Here is a 20,661-nt window from a genome sequence, read left to right on the forward strand (position 1 = left end):
GGAAAATGAAAACAGAGCTTAATATAAATCTTTTTATATATATTTCTACTAGAGTAATTGGTTGAATTAACTTCCAGCCAGGAAGCAGGTATCCAAAGCTAGTTAGGGTCCAAAACTCAGAGTGTTCCAATATGGGGCACACCTGTCCCTAGGAGGAGGCAGGGAAGAGAGCTGGAGTAGAGGAGAAAGAAATAGTTTTAATTATGGAACAAATGAAATGAAACAAATTCCAAGATGTATTTCCCTATGTTTAAAAATATATATTTTATTGTTTATGCTATTATAATTGTCCCAATTTTTGTCCCTTTGTCCCCCTCCATCCAGCCTACCCCAGCCCACACTCAATCCCCACACCGTTGTCCATGTCCATGGGCCACATATATGATCTTTGACTAATTCTTTCACCTTCTTTCAATCAGTCCCCAGCTTGCCCCGCCCCGCTTACAACTGTCAGTCTGTTCCATGCTTCTATGCCCCAGCTTCTATTTTGATTATTTGTTTATTTTGTTCATTAGATTTCACTTTATAAGTGACATTGTATGGTTTTTGTCTTCCACTGACTGGCTTATTCCACTTATCATAACAGTCTCTAGTTTCATCCATGCTGTTGCAAAAGGTAAAAATTCCTTTTTTACTGCTGCATAGTGCTCTGTTGTCTAAATGTACCACAGTTTTTTGATCCACTCATCTACTGATGGGCACTTAGGCTGTTTCCAAATCTTGGCTATTGAAAATATCACTGCTATTAATATAGGGGTGCACATATTCTTTTCAACTGGTGTTTCAGGATTCTTAGAATTTATTCCCAGACACGAGATAGCTGGGTCATAAGGCAGTTCCATTTTTAGTTTTTTTAAGGAAATTCCATACTGTTTTTCCACAGTGGCTGCACTGGTCTGTGTTCCCACCAACAGTGAATTAGGGTCCCCTTTCTGCCACATCCTCACCAGCACTTGTTGTCTGTGGATTTATTAATGATAGCCATTTTGGCAGGTATGAGGTGGTATCTCACTGTGTTTTTAATTTGCATCTCTCTGATGGCTAGTGATGCTGAGCATCCTTTTGTATGTCTATGGGCCGTTCTGTATGTCCTCCCTGGAGAAGTATCTATTCAAGTCCTTTGCCTGTTTTTTCATTGGATTGTTTGTCTTCCTGGTATTGAGTCATGTAAGTTCTTTGTACATTTTGGAGATTAAAGCTTTGCCTGAAGTATCACTGGCAAATATATTCTCCCACAGAGTGGGTTCCCTTTTTATTTTCATGACAGATTCTTTAGCTGTGCAGAAGTGTTTTTAATTTGATGTAGTGCCATTTGTTTATTCTTTCCTTTGTGTCCCTTGCCCTAGGAGATATATTGGCAAAAACACTGCTACATGAGATATCTGAAACTTTACTGTCTATATTTTCTTCTAGGATTTTTAAAAAAGATTTTATTTATTTATCTTTAGAGGGGAAGGGAAGGAGAGAGGTAGAGAAACATCAATGTATGGTTGCCTTTCGTGTGTCCCCTGCTGGGAACTGGCCTGCAGGGAACCAGCCTGCAACCCAGGCATGTGCCCTGACTGGGAATCGAACCGCGATTGTCTGGTTCACAGGCCCGCGCTCAATCCACTGAGCTATACCAGCCAGGGCTCTTCTAGGATTTTTATGGTATCATGAGTTCTATCTAAGTCATATCTATTTTGAGTTTATTCTAGTGTATGATATAAGTTGGTGGTCTAGTTTCATTTTTTTTCCATGTTCCAGTCCAGTTTTCCCAACACAACTTATTGAAGAGACTGTCTTTACTCCATTGTATGCTCTTGACTCCTTTGTCGAATGTTACTGACCATAAAGGCATGGGTTTATTTCTGGGCTCTCTGTTCTGTTCTATGCCAGTACCAGACTCTTTTGATTACAGCATCCTTATAGTATAGTGTGATATCAGGTATTGTGATCCCTCCAACTTTGTTCTTTTTTTCCTCAAGACTGCTGAGGCTATTTGGGTTCTTTTTTGGTTCCATATACATCTTTGGAATATTTGTTCTACATCTGTGAATTATGCCTTTGGTATTTTTAATAGGAATGGTGTTACATCTATAGGTTGCTTTTAGTAGTACAGATATTTTAATGATGTTAATTCTTCCAATCCATCAGTGTGGTATATGTTTCTACTTATTTGTATCTTCCTCAGTTTCTTCCTTCAGTTTTCCAAGTACAGGTCTTTTATGTCCTTGGCCAAATTCACCTGTGAAGCCTTCTGGTGTTTATCTGCTCCCTTGCTGTGTGTGTCACTCTCTTCTTGTCCTAGGGACTTGTGTTTGACATCTAGCCTGGCCCCCATCCATCTGGTGCAGGACTTTTATTTGATGGGAGTTTTTTTTTTATTACTGCTTCAATTTCATTAGTGGTTATCAGCCTGTTCAGGTTTTCTGCTTCTTTCTGATTCAGTTTTGAAAGGTTGCAAGTTTTTAAAAATTTATCCATCTCACTCAGGTTGCCCAATTTCTTGACATACAATTGTTCATAGTATTTCCTTACAATCCTTTGTATTTCCATGGTATCAGTTGCTAATTCTCCTCTTTCATTTCTGATTTATCTGGGTCCTCTCTCTCTTTTTTTTTTGATGAGTCTAGTTAAAGATTTGTCCGTTTTATTTATCTTTTTAAAGAACCGGCTCCTGGATTCATTGATCTGTCGAATTGTCTTTTTGGATTGTTTTTGTTATTGTTGTTTTTCTCTCTATGTCATCTATTCCACTCTGATCTTATTTCCTTCCCTCTACTCACTCTGGGCTTTGCTTGTTGTTGTTTTTATGGTTCTTGTACATGTAGGGTTAGACTGTTTATTTGAGAATTTTCCATCTTCTTGAGGTAGGCCTGTAATACTATGAACTTCCCTCTCAGGACTGCTTTTGCTGCGTCCCATAGGCTTTGGGTTATTGTGCGTTCATTTTCATTTGTTTCCAAGTACTTTTTTATTTCTTCTTTGATCTCTTTGATAACACATTCATTATTTAATAATGTGCTGTTTAGCCTCCATGTATTTGAGTTTTTTTTTACTGAAGTTGATTTCTAGTTTCATGACATTGTGATCCCTCCCCATTGCCTCCCACTCCAGACTCTCCGTAGGCGACTCCAGTCCACACCATCCTCCCTTAGCTGGAGCCCAAGTTAGTGGCTGTGAGTGAAAAACCTGTGCTTTGGCTTCTTAAAAAAAAAAACAAACAGTGGCTTTGTCTCCAATAGGCTCCATCTTTCCCTGGCAGACAGAAACCACTCAGCCTTTCACCACTAGGTGCTACATGTGTAGCTGATCTCGGCTCTGGTGCTCTGGGTTTGGGAGCCTTATCTGGGGTCCAGGCTTCACTCCTCTCAGGGGTGCTGTAACCTTGGACTGCTGCCCATGGGAGTGGGGCTGGTGCCTTAATCATCCCCGCCCTTCCTACTGGTCTCAAGGTGGTTTCTGTCCATCCTTGGTTAAGTGTCTCTTCAGATAGTCTTTGGATGATTATTTCAGGTGGCTGTTCTCCTCTTTAGTTTTTTTTTTTTTTAATCCAGTTTGGTTCTGGGAGGAGGTGCGAGAAAGGTCCCCCTACTCTGTGGCCACATTGTGACCCTCCACCTGTACTTCTGTGTCAGTTATGGCTTAGCTATAAATGACAAAGAACCCAGCGCAAATTAGTCTAAAGTAATCTGTTCATTTGTAAGTCCACATAACTTACAAGTCTAGAGGCAGGTTTTTATCACTGTCTGTGTCCTCCCCAAATTCCTATGTCGAAACCCTAGTCCACAATGTGATAGAATTTGGAGGTGGCGTTTTGGGGCCTAATTAGATTGAGATGAGGTCATGAGGGTGGGGTCCTCATGACAGGATCAGTGCCTGTATAAAGGAGACCAGAGAGGAGTCCTGCCCCCCTCTCCCACTGGAGGACAAGACCCTGACCTTGCTGTGTGTGAGCTGCCCAGTCTATGGCATTTGTTGCAGCAGTCCAAGTTGGTGAAGGAACAGGTCTCACTTTAGGCATGGTGGCTGGCCACAGGAGTGCAGAGCTGTCCTATTATCTTTTTTCTCTCCCAGTGTCCCACCTCTCCTTACTCTTAAATGGCTCCCTTCTCAGAAAAGCTCATGCCCCCATGAAACAAAAATGGCCCCCAGGTTCAAGTTGGAGAAGCAGCCTAGACAGAGGCACCTCATCTGTCCCAGAATTCCCAGCAAAATCCCACTACCTCTCACTGTCATTGACGGGCCTCTGTGCCCATTCCTGAACTGACTGCTGTGGTCCGAGAATGTGACATGCTAATCATGTCCAGCCTTGGCCACGAGCTTTGCCCTGCATCCATGGCTATCACCCCACTCAGAGAATAGAGGATGGGGTGGGGGCCATGGATGCTGAAGACACAAAGAGCGCCTCCTACCACAATGGGTTAGTGGGGCCTGGGTGTGGGGAGCCAGGCCAGATGTCAAATACAAGTCCCTAGGACCAGAAAAGGGTGACATACATGGCAAGGGAGCAGATAAACACCAGCAAATGGAAGGCTGACTTGTCTCAAAACCTTATACACTGCATTTATTATTAAGCCATAAAATGTTTTATCCCAAATAATAAATTAAAAGGTACAGTTTGCTAAGGTGGAAACTCATACCTTATGTAACTTAAACTGCAAAAATCAGTGCATGGGATTCTGTGAAAGGGTTGGTATATCCTATAGAATTGTTCTGTATTTAAATAAGTACAGCTGTGCCTACCTTTCCACTCTGTGTTCATGCCTGAAATAATGTGTATAAATTGAATGTGAGACCAAGGGCTTGTGTTTTCGAATGTGAGGCACCAAGGGGCACAGCAAAATGCATCTATGGTGTGAAAAATCTCCTTTACTTTCTCCATAAGTTTAGCTTGTGGCCTATTGGCTTTTTGTAGAGCAAGGCCAAGGTCATATCTTTAACACACACACATACACACTCTACTCCAAAACCCACAAACAACATAGCAGTACCTGCGGAAACAGCTTAACATTTTTGTTCCCAACAATCTTTTCCCATGAGTCTTTTCTTGTATAACTACATCTCTTCAAATTCACTTCCCCAGACTGTGTTCCTCCTTGGACAACAGTGAATTTCATAAACAAATGGCCTTTCAGTGACTTGACAGCAGAAAGACTCCAGAAGCCAATACTTCCTGAGCCAACAAACAAAATTCTCTTTCAATAGCATTTTCATTGACTCTAAGGTCAGGCCCCTGTGTATCTCGATGGTTCCATTTAGACCCATACCGGCTGAGTTAAGTAGGTCTCACTGGCAGCATCTCCTCCCGACAGTGGTGGCCATAAGGACAGATGCTCACTTAAGATGTTGTGTGTGAACTGTTCTTATTTGTTGACTTGTAAATCTTGTTTAAATTGTTGGTAAAAGCTGATATTTAATCAGTACTAGGACTAAAGTTGTGTTTATTAGGAATTTTCTCTTGCCTAGGCTGGACACTCAGAGGTCTCCTTCAGCCAGAGACATTCATGGCAATCTTTTAAAACCCATCTCTTCCACCTAAAACACTCTAGGCCTTATGAACGTGATCATGACATAAATGCCGAAAAGGAGGGCAACAAGGGCACAGAGGATGGATTTGCAGCCTTTGCATGATGAGTCTCTTTTGAGCATAAAGGGATCGGGGCAGGTTGCAAAGGACTTAACAAGTGCGGTTTCTCCTAGTTCACCTTCCCCTCTCAGGAAGGAAGCAGAGAAGAAGCAGGTGCCACTCGACCTGGTGTGATTTCAAGGGGCACTTGTGCCCCACCCCCCAAGGAACTTCCTCCCAGGTGCTCACCAGATGCCAAGCTCTTCCCACAGTAGTCATGCTGCTCGGTTCTTCAAGTTCAAAGGCAACTGTTCTGGGAAATACTGGTTTAAATCACTGACATGTACCTTGGTGATGTCAGAATCTTTCCTTAGGTGCGGCATTGAGGATATCAAACATCCATTTTGGGAACTAACTTCATTTAATCTTCCAAGCAACTTTAAGAACAGGCAGACTAGTAGTAATACCATTTTACAGATGAGAAAAATGACATTTTAAAACTTTAGGGAACTTGCCTGGGTCACGTAGGGTTTTGAGAATTACAGGGGTTGAGAAGAGAGAAAACTATGAAGACAGGAAAGTTTTTGCTGCTTCACAACTGTTTCTGTGTCCGAGCCCCACCCCCAAAGTCACAGCACAACTCTCTTCTGTTCTTCCAGTAAGAGACCAGGCATGAGGTGGGGTGAGGGCAAGGGTACCCAGAAAGTAAGACACAAGCCATTCACTCATTTGAGTAAGCACATCCATCCTCATTTTCCAGTACTGGGTTCCAGGGTGGAAAAGAAAAGAACTGGGTGATTCTTCCTTCTTATCTCCTTGTCAGTGACAGCCTTGCACTCATCCACTGACTTTTTACAGGTTCAGAGTAGCAGCAAACAGTACAGAGATTCCCCATAGTCCTCGCACAGAATCAGATGTGGACAAAAGGAAACAAGCCCAGAACTAAGAATTACGGTACCTGATACTCTCCCTGCACCTCCCTCTCCACCATACTCCTCAAAGAATGCCAGATGGAACAGATTTGAAAATATGCACCACCCTCAGTACCTACACTTTGCTTTGTAACCCTAAGCCTGCTCACCGCAGAAAGTTCCTGTGCATCCTAGATGGGACAGATCAGGAAATGGCTGATTTCGCTCTGAGTTCCCTCAGGCAGCCACCCACTTGGGAAGGCCTGCGATGCTGGACGGGGCAGTGCTACAAGGTCCAGGAACCCAGATGCTCCTTATTATGACATTTTGAGTTTGCACTGTTAAATTAATTTGTCCAATTACAAAGAAAAAATAGGCACTGATAGCTCTCTTGGCAGTTTCCCACACTTCAGGGATCAAAATTCTCTGCAACATACTGATGAGATCTGAACAGTTTGACTTCTACTTAATGGGTGCTTTCTTTCTTTTCCTCCCTCCCTCCCTCCCTCCCTCCCTCCCTCCCTCCCTCCCTCCCTCCCTCCCTCCCTCCCTCCCTCTCTTTCTTTCTTTCTTTCTTTCTTTCTTTCTTTCTTTCTTTCTTTCTTTCTTTCTTTCTTTCTTTCTTTCTTTCTTTCTTTCTTTCTTTCTTTCTTTCTTTCTTTCCTTCCTTCCTTCCTTCCTTCCTTCCTTCCTTCCTTCCTTCCTTCCTTCCTTCCTTCCTTCCTTCCTTCTTTCTTCCTTCCTTTCTTTCTTTCTTTCTTTCTTTCTTTCTTTCTTTCTTTCTTTCTTTCTTTCTTAACATAATTGCCCACTCAGTGGGTTTCTGAATCTGTTGGCTCATTCATTTAAGAAAACCTATATAGAGCACCTACTGTGTGCCTGGCACAGTGATGGCTGCTGGGCCTTTAGAGTTCCTCACTGGAGACAATTATGACAATGGCAAGTGACCAATGTGCAAGAGGAACAGGCATGCCCACCACCATGGGAGCAGAGTGCAGGGTCAAGGCCACAACTGAGGCTGACTAGCTGATGAAGTGTTTGCCATTATGGAGCAGACTCGGATTTCATCTGCAATCTGGCAACCATTTTTATACTCAGATTCAAAGTGCAGCAGGATGCTTCCTGGTAAAATGAATCCACACCACCCATCACACATCATTACTTTCAAGGAAGCAGCAAGTGTTTCAGGGACTTGAGCATATGCAGTCTGGCCTGGTTGCAGAGGGAGCTGGCCCCTCTGCCATCCTCCTCACACTAAGGCCTGGGGACCTTGGCAGTGACATGGGGGCCAAAGTAGAGTGAGTGATTGGTGGCTGGACCAATGTGTGATAGTTCAAGCAGCCACACCCATTCACATAACAAACTTTTGTGCTGTGCCTATTGCCACCAGGTACGGCTCTGGGGCCAGGGCTGAAATCGGACAGACTCACTGCCCTGGACGGCTGACAGCCCATGCAAACCAATCAGCAAACAAGAATGGCAAATGTCGTTACGGTGTGCCAGGCCCTGTCCTAAGAGCTTTACATGTTTCACCTTCACCACCAGCAAACAGGGTAGGTCCTCCTATCAATCCCAATTTATAGACAAGGAAACTGAGGCACAGAGAAGTCAAGTAATCTCCCCAAGGTCACCAGCTAGGAAGTGGAGGAGTCATGGGTCTGAACCTAAGTAATGCAGAGCCTGTGCTTTCTTCCCTAACACTCTTCCACAAATAAATGTCCTTATGCATGACATTAGGAGGTGATAAGTTCTGTAAGAAAAAAAAAAAAGAAGCAGGATACAAGGTGTTGGGATATGTGTGTGTGGGCGGGAGTGGTTTGTATTTTATAATTACTGTGGTCAGGATAATCCTCAATAGGAAGGGGTCCCGTGAGCCAAGGTCTAAAAGAAGTAAGGAAGTGAATGATGCAAACATCTGGGGGAAGAGCATTACAAGGAGCAGAGAGCAAGTGCAAAGGCCCTGTAGTCGAACAAAGGTTCTGCCTCCAATTTCAGCATGGGAGGTGAGGGTTATTTCCATACCACCAAGTAATTCTCTGACACCAGCTAGATGTCCTATATGTCCTAGAAATAGCAACAGAGTCCATAGGCTAAGGGTTCAATTACAGGAGTCTACCCCTCCCCCACCACCACTTCAGACACTAATAACCAATTCAGTTTGCCACCTGTGCTTCTGACCAACCAGCTGTAGATTGGAGATTTCAATGGCCCTCCTTCCTTGGGTTTGATTAATTTGCTAGAGGGACTCACAGAACTCAGAGAAATATTTTACCTACTGGATAATTATAAAAGCACAAAACTCAGGAACAGTCAGATGAAAGAGATGCACAGGGCAATAAATGAGGAGAGAGCATGGAGCTTCCATACCCTCTCTGAGTGCTCCACTCTGCCTTGATCTCTGTGAGTTCACCAACCCCAAAGCTCTCTGAGGCCTGTCCTTTTAGGATTACAGGGAGGCTTCTTCATACAGGGGTGATTGATTAAGTCATTGGCCACTGGGGATTGATTCAAACTCCTTCGAGATCAGGGGATTGGGACTGAAAATTCCAACAGTTTAATCACAAGGTTGGCCCTTAGGTAGATGAGATCTCATCCTTAGTTGTGGTCCAAAAGTCACCTCATTAACATAACAAAAGACACATCTACTGCTCTCATTACAGGCAACTCCAAGGGTTGGGGTGCGGTGGGCGAAAGTAGGCTCACAGTTATGAGTACACAAGACAGTTTATTCTTGTATGATTATTTATTTATTAATTATTGTCTTTTTTTATATGATTGTCTGGAAACCTACTTTTGCCCACCTCTGTATATATTGCTTATTGTAAGTCACAATATCACAGAGTATGAAGTAGCTGGGGTGGAGGGAGGGGGAAAATGGAATGAGGTGAGACCAAAGAGGTAATGGGGTTGGGAAGCCATTCCATGCAGGGCTCTGGCAGGCACAGTGAGGACCCGGGATATTTTCTGAGTGACACAGGAGCTGTGATGGCCATTACATTTCTGCCAAATACTCCCCCTCTGGCCACATGATAGAATGATAGAATTGTTCTTCCTTGTCCCTTTGAAGCTATGTGTGGCCCTGTGACCTGCTCAGTCAACAAAACAGGAGCAGAGGTGATGTGGTCACTTTCAAGCAGAATCTTTAAATAAGAAATAAGCTTTGTTGGATTAAGCCACTGAAATGTTGGTGTTGTTTGTTACCTCAGCACAATCTAGCACCAAACTGACTGATACAGATTCCAAGAGAGGTTTTGGAAAAGAGGAGTTCTGGCAGGATCATTGTGGCAGCCGTGGGTGTTCAGAATAGGCTGAAGGTGGAAGCTGAGAAAGCAATGAAAAAAGTATTGCTATAATGTAGGTGAGGGACTAAGATGATGGTCTATTGATCATTGGTAATATTAGGTAGGATAGGTAGCAAACCAAGGCATGGAGGAGGGGGGAGACATGTACGCCCACTGACTCAGCAGTCCTGAGCCTGGTCTGGTAATATTGCCGGGTGTCCCGACATCACAGAAAACACCAGGCTAACACGGGAGGAGGGCAGTCCTTGAAAGTCTAGGCATCATCTCCACTATCCGGGAAAGAACGCCTAGAAACTGGGCTTTCATCCCAAGGCCTAAAAGGTAGGGATGGACCCACGGTGCCAAAGGAAGAAGCCCATAAACACCTTTGGGATTTCATGACACCCCAATCCCTCCTACCCCTGCCAAAAGTTGATACCACCTTTACCTGTCAATCAATATGTAACCTCTTCACACCCATCCCACCAACTATAAGTCCTCCAAACGGTCTTGCTAGCCCTGCCCTTACCCTTCTCCCCTACCTTGGCAAGTGCCATTCTCTTCCATGGGAACATATCATCAATAAACCTGCTTGCATTCTAACAGACTTGCTGATCTGTAATTCTTTGCTGTATCAGCAAGAAGAAAGAACCAAGTTTCTCCCATAACAGTAATACTGGACATAATGAAAAGTGATCACATTCCAGATACACTAAGTTGAACTACTAGGATTTGCTAATAAATGGATATTGGGTGGAAAAGAAAGGAGTCAGAGATGTTCCCAAGGTTTTTGATGTGTGCAACTAGAAGTTATGAAAATTCAGCTGTCAGCCTTCTAAAACCCCCACCCCCATGCAATGCACACCCACTTCTGAAAAAGAACTAAGTTTTTTATACAGCAGGCAGAATGCCTGAAATTTCACCATGGAACAGTCATTCCTCTTGGAGAGGCAATGCCCTTTTCAGGCAGCTTATTTCAAAATGGAAATACCTGCTAGAGAGGTTGCTTCTTGTGGATTGGTTTATACTAGCAACTTGCAACTCAAAAACACCCTTAAAACTATCTAGGCCAAGCCCCTCATTTCATTTGGAGAAACAGAGGTCCAGAGAGGTAAGTGATCATGCCCAAGGTCATGTAGAAAATTAGAGTTGAGCTGATATCCAAAGAGGATTCCTGCCTCCCAGTGCACTGCTTTCTCCCCTGCCTATTGTCCAGCCCAGGCAGGGGGCTCCTGGCTGTGCACGGGCCTTGGAGGGATTGCAGGGAAGAGACAGGGAGCCATGTAAACGGCACATTGTCTCCTCCATGATTTTGTATGGACCCGTCCTGAGTAAGATCCAGTGCTTCTCACTTCAAGGTAACAAATCTTTCCATCACATTAACCTTGGCTTTGCTTGTCCTGAGCCAGAGACCAAACCTGAGAAGGGAAATTATTTTAAAAAGTGAATAAAATACAGTTCAACTCTGAGTGTGTGTATGTGTGTGTGTGTGTGTGTGTGTGTGTGAGAGAGAGAGAGAGAGAGAGAGACCTAGCAAGCACAGAGCACAGTCAAGTTCCTTGTTTCCTCTGTCTTCTTGGATGTTTCCCCGCCCTGCCAGCTTTGTGCCATCCTTCTTGCAAGGCATTCTTTGAGCTGCTCCCCATGGGTCGGGCGCAGCTAAAAGCAGACAGCGCCAGCAATGCCTCTTCACAGCCTAGCACACTGTATCCTAGCACAGCAACTAGAATCGTTTGTGTTATGCATTTTTATGTCGTGCTTCAAATTTACAAAGCGCTTGACTATAATTTTTATTAGATTTTTATTATTAGTTGTACCTTTTAAAACAGCTATTTGAAACATTCCACACTGAAACCCCCCATCTGATTTTTACAAATCTTAGACAATGCCCATTTTTAGCGACTTCTGTCTTAGACTTACTCTGGGGTCTAGGGAAGCCAAACTGCCTTTTTAGGTAGTTAGTGACCAGAGCTTTCCCATGAGTGGCAGAGTGGTAAGAGGCAACAAGGAGGTTTAGAGCTGAACCTCCTCTTCTAAGAAGAAGGTAAAGAATAACCTGAAGAGGAAAACATTGCAAAAGAGATTCACAGTCTCAAAGACCAAAGGAACAGCTCTCAGAACCATGGGCAGCCAGGGGCCAGTTTGTAGTGTTTACCAGGCCCCAGGGTTGAAAAATGTGTAGAATAAACTGAAATAGTGTTAGTTTTTCCTTCTGAAGCTGAAATGAATGTTTGCATTACATAAAAGTGCTGAAAAGTATATCAGCGCCTGTAAAAATGTTCACTAAAACAGATGATTTTGCTTTCATTGCAAATGTCCCCATAAAAAGGCATAGTCTGTGCCTCATTCCTCTGTTGAGAGGTCTGTAAGTACTGTCCTTGACGTCCTGGGTAAGCCTCCCTTTCTTCCAGTGCAGACCAACTTTGTCTTTCCTCAGACACGTGCACGGAGTTTGGGAAGACTGCTGAAACCACACCTGGAACAACGTGACATTGCGTGCTGCTTCTGGACGCACGGCCTGTTTTGTGTATTAACTGCCTCCTAAATCCCATTAATGACAATGCCACATGTGCTGTCTTCATTTTTTACCCCCGTTTATTCTTTATTCCACTCTGACACACACCAGCTAGGGTGAAAGAGCAGTGCTTACGTCTCATTACAACCAAGATTTCTGTATACCAAATATTCCAAACAATGGCCAGTTCTTAGAACAATTTTACTCAGGTCAATTTAATGACTGTTACTGAGGACAAACTCTGTCGGGGACTGTAGGTACTCAGATCTGCTGATTGAGAGCTGAAAAGAGCTACACAGGTAACCTCAGAGGGCTGAATATTGGACAGGACAGGATTCTAACACAACAAAAAAAATCGTGGTTCTCCCTGGAACTTTATTCTGTTGGGACCTAATTTAGAATTCCAGAAGGGGATGGCAGTTTTACCCCATGCAAATTTTAGGGTTTTTTCCCCCCATTTCTGCAGCTCTTTGGTTAGGGGCCTGGTGGCTCCTTGGTTCTATCACAGGGGTAATCATCCTCCAGCAATTTCCATGTCTCTGTGACAACACAGCCTCATGTCCGAGGGGGACTTGAGGAGGCCTCCTTGTCACCTTCATCACACCAGTCAGGTCTGACAGTACGAGACTGGCACAGATGCCACACGGCTGAATTGGGACTCATTTGCACCAGGGCCACATCGGATGCGGAGTTTAAGCCAGCTCTTCGCCCAGCCTAGGGCCTTGGTGGCAACGTAGCTCTTCATTTCATCGCAGTCTGTGGGGCAACATCACACACAGGAGCTTTTCTTGTGGGGCCTCTTGTGCAGGCATTTTTTCCTTTACCACAAAATGTTTTTCTTTTTTAAAAAATGAACTTGTTGCTCCAACCAGCTTAGTATCTGGCTCTGGATCCAGAGCTTGAGGGTAATAGTGAAGTTGAAATGTGTTTCTGGATTCTGTGGTTTCAAAGTGGTGATGCTTTCCAAACCAGGGTGGGCCCTGCACAAACTGTCAGGCTGGCGAAGCCAGCCTCTCCCCGTCTCTCGTCACCCCTTGCTCGATCCGAGCTGGAGGAACTGCATCTATGGAATTAAATCATGATCCCCGCACAGAGCACTCACTATGTGCCCAGAAATATTCCAAGTGCCTTACCTGCGTTGTCCTGGTTTAACCTCCCCGTGTTCCCATGGGCACCCCTGACAGGGAACTGCCTCCTCTCAGGAACCTGCTGTCCAGAGAGGCTAAGTAACTTGCTCAAGGTCACACAGGCGGTAAATGCTAAGACATGGTAAAGGAACCTAAGATAAAAGAAATCTAAAGGCCACAGACCCATCTTCCTCTGAGGAACCTGATGCACAGAGAGGGTAAGTGACTTGTCCAAGGTCACACAGGCAGTGAGTGGCTGAGACAGGACTCAGGAACCTAGGATAAAGGAACTTTGAAGGCCACAGGTCCAACCTCTAAGCCCCTACTAACACATTCTTTGTGGTACATAATGCAAAAGCATGCTGCTTTCTAAAAAAGGCAAAGAAGAAAATTTCTTGGAAAAATATATAATTTGGGTTCAACCAAGGTATTCCCAGTCTTCCTATCCCATCACGTACGTCCAGGACTCGCTTCCTCCCTTGCCTGCCATTGGACGCAGCGGTGCGCACACCTGCTCGGTGGCCAGAGAAGCCTGTCTGTCAGAAAAATGCCTTCCCCTAGTGTGCTTCCTTCTTAATGAAGACAACATTTTGAAAGTAAAATTACACACTGTGTAGAATAAACAGTACAACAATAGCTGTGATTAATCTGTCAGAGACTGTATAATGTGATGCTAATAGGAAGAAATAAACTCCTGCTGAAGAGCCAAGTCATCTCTGCACATGGGCAACTTTTAAAATTAGCAAGCCACTAAGTGGATCTCCATCCTGGGGAGAAGGAGGAAAGACAGGCTGAGGACGCTCCAGCACCCAGAGGGACTGGAGGCCTGGAGGAGACTGCTGGGCTGCAGCCTTGTCTCCCGCTGTCCCGAGTTCCTGGCAGTCCCTCTCCCTTTAACCTTGTGAGAGTCACTCAAGCCTCCCTAGCTCCACCCATCCCCTGCTATGATTCCTCCAGCTCAGCCTATGACAGGACACATGTGGGTGTGGGCATCAGGCATGTGTGCACAGGGTGCGGTGGGGGAGGGGCCCACCCAGGTCTGTGTTGGGCACCCCCTAAACAGCCTCTCCCAAGTCTTTCAAGCAGATGTCATTTTAACTGATGGGTGCTAGGCTCAAAAAGCAAAGGAACTAGAATTAGGAGCCCAGATGTTTCTGATCCTAAAGCTTGGGGTTTTGGTGCTTTTGTTTTTGTTTTGCTTCTTTTGGCAAGAGATACACACTAAGGAAAAAAGCTGTGTGTGTTTTACTTACAGCCACTGAAAGGTGAATAAAGAATGAAGCAGCACGTGGACCTGAACAGGAGTGCGGTGACTGTGGGAGGGGGAGGGAGTACAAGGGGGATCAATGGTAATGGAAAAAAATACCATACACATAAATGAACAAAAGAAATAAACAGCACGTCTGTAAACATGCAGTTAAGCAACTTTTAAGAGTGGGGCACTGATGTGCAGGTCCAGTGTTAGATGCTGGGGGTGAAAGGGCCCCTGCCACCGCAGAGAGCTTTTTCGGGAAAAGAGGAGGCCAAACAGGCAGAAAGCTGTTACAGTCACCCAAGTGCAGATCCCATGGAGGCCCCACACTTCTAAGTGATTTTAGAAGACCCAACACTGGGTTCCTTAAGAATTTTCCCGAATATTAGTCAGGAAGGGGCAGTCATGAGGCCATGGCTTTGCAGGTCAACAAACTAGGTTAGTTCTTTGCTGGCTGTGTGACCCCAGGCTGGCTCTTCAGACTCCCTGAGCTTCACTTTGCTCATTCATGTCATATGCACTTATTGAGGACCAACTGTACCCAGGTGTTGGTGAGAACTAAGAATTTATACTTTCCAGGATTTTATAATTTAGTGGAGATGGTAACTATTGCCTATTGTATGGATGAAATGGGATTTGAATATACAGTAGAGTCCCTTCTGCATTTCCCAGTCTTCTACCTTCCGCATCCTGCCAGAGGCATGCGGTTTTCGTAGGAGACCTTTGGGAATGTTGCAAAGAGAAACAAAGAGTCAATATTCAGCTTTTCACATCCAGAATTGGATTTTTGAGTCCAAAGCAAGAAAATGGTTTTGAAAACCAGCCATTCTCAGGAGAAAAAAAAAAGGGTTTCCTGAATTCCTTAATCTCCCATTCAAATAGCGAGAGCCAGGCTAGGAAGGACTGGATCAGAGAGTTTGAACAGAAGCCCAGGGCACAGAGAGCTCCTGCTGTGGCCTGAGAGGGGTTGTGACTGAGGAAAGGAGGCAGAAAGCACACCTCTCTATCTGGAGAGGAGAATGGGAGGGGGAGGACAGGCTAGGCCAGGTGCTGACGGCCGGGTTCTCGCTTTTCCTCACTCTTGGGCCTGCACCTGAAGGGCAGGGCGCATAGGGTGGAGTGGAGGGTGGTGACTATGGCAGAAGCAGGTAGCAGGGAGGGAATCAGAGAATCCTGGAGGGAATGGCCTGTGTCCTGGGCTCAGGCCTCTGGGAGGTGCCCCACAGTTGTCTTGGGGACAACATGGTAAAGGAAAGAGAGGATGACAGTGACAGGGAGGGAATTCCCCAGGAGAGACTTCAAGAAAATGCCATGAGTTCCCTTCAGCCTGTACGTGGTGCACAGAGACCACTGACCTGACATCCTTCCTGACCCTCAGACCTGTGTCGTACGACTGAGTGTCCACGGGCCTCACAAGTCCTAAACTGAAGACCTCTGATTCCTTGCCCAGGGTTCAGGTTCCACCTTCAGACACCTCATCTCTGTTGTTGGCACCACCATTTACCTGGTCGGGCAAACCGAGAATCTGCGAGGCATCCAGGAGACCCCCTCCCTCATCCCCCCATCTGACCATTCCTCATGCTCCCCTGAATTTAGTTTGACTGCATCTCACCTCTCTGCTTGGCTCCCAGCGCCCCAGCAGGCTGTCATCACCATTGTTCACTTGCATCCGAACTTCATTTCAGTCCAAGTAAAGCATGCCGGCCGCCTTCTCTACCTGCACCTGGGGGCTTCCCTACTAGAGGAGTATGTTCAGCGGGTTCAGGAGGCAGACTACTCCTGGTAAGGGATTATTCTCCCATCCCCCAAAATATCCTTCAGCCAGTTTTGAATGGGAGCTGGTGGATAAATAAGCTCCCTCACGTGTTATGGAAGAGGTCTGAGAATGACCATTCTGCCTAGAGAGGGGGAATGACTATAGGCCCTCCCTGCACTTGATCTTACCCTCTGTCCTCTATCCAGGGCCTCCTCGACCTCGCCCATGACTGCTCCTGCTGTACCTCCTGCCACTTCCTGCCCCATTAATCCTGAACTGCCTGCAGCTTCTTGCATGCGCCACACTGTTTCACACATGCACACCTTAGTTCCAGCTGTTCCCTCTGTCTGAAATGATGCCCTTCCCAACACTCTTCCCTGGCTCTGGCTCATGTTTCACTGCTGAGTTCAGGCAGTACCTCGTTTACAAATGTTCATCAAGCATTTGCTGTGTGCATCACAGAGTGCCCCGGAAGCACCTAGAAAGGACCTCGCCTTGAGGGGTCAGGGAAAGGACCCCATCAGAAGTGTCACCTAAGTTCCGAGAGACCGGTCTCAGAGGAAGAGAAACAGGCCAGATGGAGAGGGAGGTGAGGATGAGGGTGATCTTTTTAAAGGCACTACGAACACTATATAGGGCCCAGAGATGTCAGCTCAACTTACTATGTGAACTTAAATAAATAAATAAGCAAGACTGGAACTGGAGCAAAGAAAAGAAAGCAGCAAGAAAGGAAGCTGAAAGGGCATGAGGGGACAGATGGCACGGGGCTTCCTAGGTCCTGGTAGGAACACGGAACTTTCTGCTGGCACAATGGGACAACAGGAAATAGTCCCCGCAGCTCCATGTTGGTCTGATGCTCACCCCTGAGCTTACCCATTTCCCTGGGGTATGTCTCACCAGTTTGTGCTTCCCCATTCGATAGCAAGTTCCTACAGGGCAGGAAACATTTCTTCTGATCTGTTTCCTTGTACCTAACACAGATCCTGCCCCAGAACAGGACTGTAATAAATGTATTGAGTGAGACCACTGAGGTGACAGAAAGCCACCCAGGATGTGACAGAGCTCACCCAGCCCAGACCCTGCCAGGGGACCTTGCAAAGGAAGGCATGAGGCCCCTGCCTGCCATGCACCACGAAAACCCTAACTGTCCACGTGGCACCACGTGACAGAAAAGAGCAGCTTCGAATCTCTGCGGGCAGATCTGATCACTGGGGACCCCTGCCCCCAGGGCATCTCTGGGGTGACCCAGCAGGAAACCCCCGAGGGGTGGGTAGGGGCTGCAGAGAAAGGAGCTGGCAGAAGGTTCTAGAATAGCGGCTGGGCAGTACAGGCTCACAAGGAGACCGGGTCTTAACCTTGTGAGAGAGGAGCCGGAGAAGCTCAGAGCTGTCTGGAGACAAGACCGGTGAAGACCTGAGCTGACCCATACGCATGGGACCATCGGGTCCCTGGAGGCCCCCATGGGGCTGGAGTTGGACCCATCGGAGAACTTGGAGGCTCATCCGTATCTGGGTTAGGGGGGCAGAGGGCAGACAGCCATCACCGGGAGGCCCACTCAACTCTCTCCTAGGAGCTCACTGCCTGTGTCGCCAGTGCCCGTTCTGCATGTCCCACACTCCTTTCCAAACCAAGCTCACCAAAATCACAATTTTCTTTTTATGGGTCTGGCATACAGAGTCAGGCAAAAATAGGATTACAGTGGTGAGTACACAAAGCACAGTTTATTCTTGTATTATTATTTATTATTGTGTTATTTTCCCTGCAAACCTCTGTAACCCTACTTTGCCCCACCCTGTAGAGTAAACACTACATAAATATTTATTAGGCAGGTGAAGCTCCTTGTTAGAACTGAAGTTGCACATGGCTGGGGGCTGCTTTGTTCCCTAGTTGAATCCCTGGAACCTAGAATAGAACAGACACGTAGCAGGTGCTCAAACCTACTTATTTAATACAGTGAATGATAGAACCATACGAAACTATAGTTACTATGGCTCAAAGAAGACAGATCTTTTTCCCAAGCTCGCACCACCACAGAGGACAGACAGGGTAGGTGAGCAAAGTCTTCCCAGTTCTGAGCTGGTTGCTTTCCTGGGCTGTGGTGCCCCTGCTGGAGGAGAGTTGAACTGCCCTGCGCACCAGCAGATCCCTGACCGGTTCCAGTGATGAGAGGACCCACGGCCTGGGATGGGGATGCTAAGGGTTGGATGTGGGATGGAGGTCTGAGAGGAGAACCCAGGTTGCACTCAGCTTGCATGGACACTCAACATGTTAGTGGCTGAAGGAGCACAAGTGGGAGGTCAGAGCGGAAGCTGGGAGAGGAATCAGAACCTTAGGAGGAATCACCTGTAAGACAGAGTAGAGAAGAAAGCAGACTGAGCCTTGGAAACTCGAAAAGAAAGTGTTTGATGCAGGAGGTCCTTGGGGAGGATGCTGAAGACTGGCAACGTCTGCTGAGCTTGGCTGTAGAAAGAAGGCATGGTGTTTAACAAGAGCTTCACAGGCACGGTTCAAGTCTCCACCCAGCCATCGAGTGACTTGTGCTGCTACGCAAGAGACTTGCCTCTTAGGGTTTCAGTTTCCTGGTTTACAGATTGACAGATGCTACCTACTGATAGGGCCCATGAAATGCTTGCCCAGAGCCCATGATAAGGGAAGCACTGAATAAACGCTGTGATTTTTATGTTGGTGACTGTGCTGTTATTGCAAGTGGTGACCTTGAAAAAGAAAATATCAGTTCAGTGGGGAAGGGAAGAGAAGGCAAAGAAGATGGGAATCAGACGGCAGGAAGTTAAGGGAGCCAAAGAATCAGTGGGTGTCGATCACTTTGCCGGGGAACTCAACAGGGCAAGAAGTTGACAAATCCAGAGGTTGGACAGTGGGAAGGGCAAGCAGTTTCTTTAAGAGAGAAAAGGAATGTGAATGTGCACAGGCAAAGGGGAGGGGACCTGCAGAGATGAGCAACTGAAGCTATCACAGAGAGGTGAGAGCTGGGAGCAGGCCCCAGGAGTAGGCAGGGATGCTCCTCTCCCCCCAGAAGAAGGGTAGCCCCAGAGTTCTGGGCACCCCAGCCTGCCTTTGCTCCTTCATCAGCCTCCCCCTCAGGCTGGGGTTGGAAGGTCTTTCCTTCAGCCTCTTTCAGAGAGTGTGGTAGAAAGCAGACCTGCCTAGAAGTCAAAAGGCCCAAGTTCTGGTTTGACCCTGGCTATTCATACTTAGCTGAGCCCCAGTCCTTCCTGAGGTCTTATGTCCTCCTCTTTATCCCCAGAGTGGTCATCTCAGTGATTCCGTAGCCATGTCATCACACTAAGCATCAGAAAATATTTCTTCTTCTAAAGTTTTTCTCCACTCTGATTAGAAGGAAGGAAAAAATGAAATCTTTGAGGGGAAGCTATCACTTCTTCCAGCAATTGGGACAGTGGATCTGTTTCAGACATATTGCCAGCAGACCTGGCAGCACCCAATACCATCCACACTGGCAGATCCAGGCTGAGCCTCCTGACATTTTAAATAGCTTGTGCACCTTGTCTTGGTCTCCCGGAACCAAGCAGGAGCTTTGTGCGCGGCTGAGGGTTGCTGTTGACAAGCCACTCGTGGCTGCAGCCTTCCGAATCCTCAGAAATAACAACAATTATTGTGCACACCACACTCCGTCCTCCAAGGCGGCGAATGCATCAGCTGCTGGTTATTTTGATACCCTGGATAAAAAGCTCTTTCAAGACAATCTAGTACAGAAAAACATTCTTATCCTGTGCTTGCCTGCACCATTCCTTCTGCCCGCTGCCCTCTCTGCTGTTTTTCATTCCTATAAATGTAGCTGGTCCAAACTTTAAGGTCCTTCTCTCAATGACCCAGGAATAGGACATTCTGCTTACACTGTTCTGGAAGTGGAAGAGGCGAGGGAAGAGACATCTGGGCGTGGTCCCCATATCAAGGTCAGCCTGATCTGGAACCAACTGGAAACCGGTCCACTGTGGATGTCTGGCAGCCACAGATGGCTCTGAACAGTTTTGGATTCAATAAGCATTTACCGAGCACCTACTGTGTGCCAGGTCCTGTGCTACAACCTGGGGGGACGCCAAGAAATGTGGCCAGGGCCCACTAATCAGCCCCCACCAGAACACGAGCTCTCTGAGAACAAGCACCCCAGCTACCACACAGTGCCTGGCACGGAGTACACTCTCACAATTAATCTGGGGAGTACTTTTCTGTCGCCTAAATATTGTTCTTTACTGTTCTTATTCAAGATCCTTAAAGTTAAATCAACATGT

The sequence above is a fragment of the Artibeus jamaicensis genome, unplaced genomic scaffold, assembly GCF_021234435.1.
Source record: "Artibeus jamaicensis isolate MK-2021 breed Jamaican fruit bat unplaced genomic scaffold, CSHL_Jam_final scaffold_1689, whole genome shotgun sequence".
Taxonomy (NCBI): Eukaryota; Metazoa; Chordata; class Mammalia; order Chiroptera; family Phyllostomidae; genus Artibeus; species Artibeus jamaicensis.